At 40.3% G+C, this 2,500-nt stretch overlaps 1 protein-coding gene across 1 annotated transcript in view; it reads right to left on the bottom strand.

Annotated features, from left to right (window-relative positions):
- Positions 1-2,500, bottom strand: part of LOC101851415 (chitinase-3-like protein 1) — a 20,424-nt gene that overhangs the window by 2,377 nt on the left and 15,547 nt on the right. The gene's annotated exons all lie outside the window — the stretch shown is intronic.

The following is a 2,500-nucleotide window of genomic DNA, read 5'->3' as shown; positions in this document are numbered from 1 at the left end:
ATTTTATAAGACAGTATATCCAGTTTCGTACAAGGTTCAGGAGAGCCCCCCCCCCCCCACCCCCCCCAACCCCCTAAAAATGTTTAAAAAAACAAAACACCTTTGCCCCCCAAAAAACAATCGCTTTGAATATTTATTAAGAAAGGGATACCAGGCTAAGGGAGAAATGTGCCCCGGACTTTAAAAAAACGAGGGGGAACAATAACTCAATTTTCTCCAAAACTGGATGCATTTGCTTTTAAAATAAAGCTCCAAAACATTATCGCGCATTTTGCACTTTTTAAGGGGGGGGGGGGGGGAAAGTGGGGAAGCCTGTTTCTTTTTCCCCCAGAGAGAAAAATTTGGTATGTTCTTTTAAAAAAACCCCCAACTCACAAGGCAAACAAAAGTTGGGGGAAAGGACTTCTTTTTAAGAACGAAGCCGTTGTGCGCAGGTTTGGGGAGGGGCCCCCCCCCCCCCCCCCCCCCCCAACCCCCTAAAAATGTTTAAAATAACAAAACACCTTTGCCTCTCAATAGACAATCGCTTTGAATATTTATTAAGATAGTGATACCAGTCTAAGGCAGAAATGTGCACCGTACTTTAAACAATCAGGCGGAATCAATAACTCAATTTCATCCAAAACTGGATGCATTGTCTTTTAAAATAAAGCTCCAAAACATTATCGCGCATTTGGCACTTTTTAGGGGGGAAGTGGGGGAGGCGTGTATCTTGTACACCAAGAGTAAAAGTATGGATTGTTCTTTAAAAAAAGCTCCAAACTGACATGCGAAACAAATGTTGTTGAATAGCACTTCTTGCTACAGACCAGATACAGAAAATCCACCCTCACAAGGGTAAAGGGACACAGGCCTTTGGAAATTGTCCAGACTTTGGAAAGCTGGCTCTTTTTCAACTCCCAGATGTAATTAATGTAGGAGGCAGTATCTTCGTTTTAACTACCGTATAGATAGAATGTACAAGCTTTTCGATTTGCCCTCTTTTGCCCTCTTTCACCTTAAAGAACATCAGGGTGCAATCAATGGACATCCAAAGTAAAATGTAACTCTGCACTCCAAAGGCAAGCGACGCAACTGCATATTTCATGATTTTGGAAAATCGAAAAAATATTTTAACACTTATTATTGTGATCAGTCACTTCCGTCGTAGCTTTGCCGCTTTGAAAACTACTATTTCAGATGTTTGTAGACACGTTGTTATGCCTTGCACACAAAAAGATTATAATGGGCAAGACTATTTTTTTTTAAACAATACCCCCCGAAAAAAATAACTTATACGCAATGTGTTGAGGGGACATGTCATTGTCGAACGTGGGTCGGGTATGTTTTCTTTTTTGGATCATCATAATTGTGCCTTTGAAGGATCTCTTTGACTCCATCAATCTGCGAAGGGGAGTCAAAAAGTAATGCTAGTTGTTCGTTATTTTGCACAATTGTACAACAAATTTAATGAAATTCAGTTCGCATGTACTTGCTCATATACTTTCGAACTCAAACAGTTAACATTAAAGCTTCTTTCATTTTGGCTGTAATGACGTCACATCAAAATGACTTCCCTCTTGGAGGTCTATCAAAGGTAAAGAGCGTGATTGAATTTCTTGTTTTAGAAGGAGAATCCACCGTTAACATCCAAAAGAGACTTCAGAATGGTTACAAGGACCAAGTTCTAGATTTTGTCACTGTATATTCTTGGGTCAGAGGTGTAAGCAATGAACCGGTAGTAGAGGAAGAGGTGTCTATGTGCTTGTCAGACAAGCATCGTCTCGAGGAGACAGCCGGAAAAATCATGGCAATTGTGTTTTGGGATGTTCATAGCGAGCTTCTGACAGATTTTTTTAAAACCACGATTCTCAACTGTCAATTCTGAACCCTACATCGAAACATTGAAATGACTGAAAGCGAGAATTTGACGAGTCAGACCAAATTTGAACATGGAGTGTTTTTTCACCATGACAATGCCGGCCTGCTTTCGAGTACCAGAGCAAGGGAGACAATCACCCCGTTTATGTAAAAAAAACACTGCCACACCCAACTTATTCTCCTGATTTGGCTCATTAAGACTTCCACTTTTTCGGTCCTAGAAAAGAACCATTGAGAGGTCAACACTATGGAAAGGATGGAGAAATCAAGACTGCTGTACCCCTAAGACAAAACCTGCATAGTTTTAGGCAGCAGGCATATGTGGACTTAGTAAATGGCGGACTGTGGCTATTGAACGAGATGGAGACTATGTTGAGAAATAAAAGTCTGATCCTCAGATGCTCCCCTTCAATTTGAGGTATGATAGTTGCAAGTGTGTTGTTTTTTTCTTTAAGTTATAAACGAACTTGCATTACTTTTTTATTCACCTGGTATATTTTTCTTGCCTTTCATTTTGCTTCAAGGACATCGAATCTCATGTTGTAGGCCTACCCACTAGACAAGGCTGCAACATGTTGCCTACAGTGTCATCATCATCATCATCATCATCATCATCATCATCATCATCATCATCATCATC

The sequence above is a fragment of the Aplysia californica genome, unplaced genomic scaffold (genome assembly GCF_000002075.1).
Source record: "Aplysia californica isolate F4 #8 unplaced genomic scaffold, AplCal3.0 scaffold00229, whole genome shotgun sequence".
In the NCBI taxonomy this organism is placed as follows: Eukaryota; Metazoa; Mollusca; class Gastropoda; order Aplysiida; family Aplysiidae; genus Aplysia; species Aplysia californica.
This window is presented reverse-complemented; position numbering and strand designations above follow the sequence as displayed.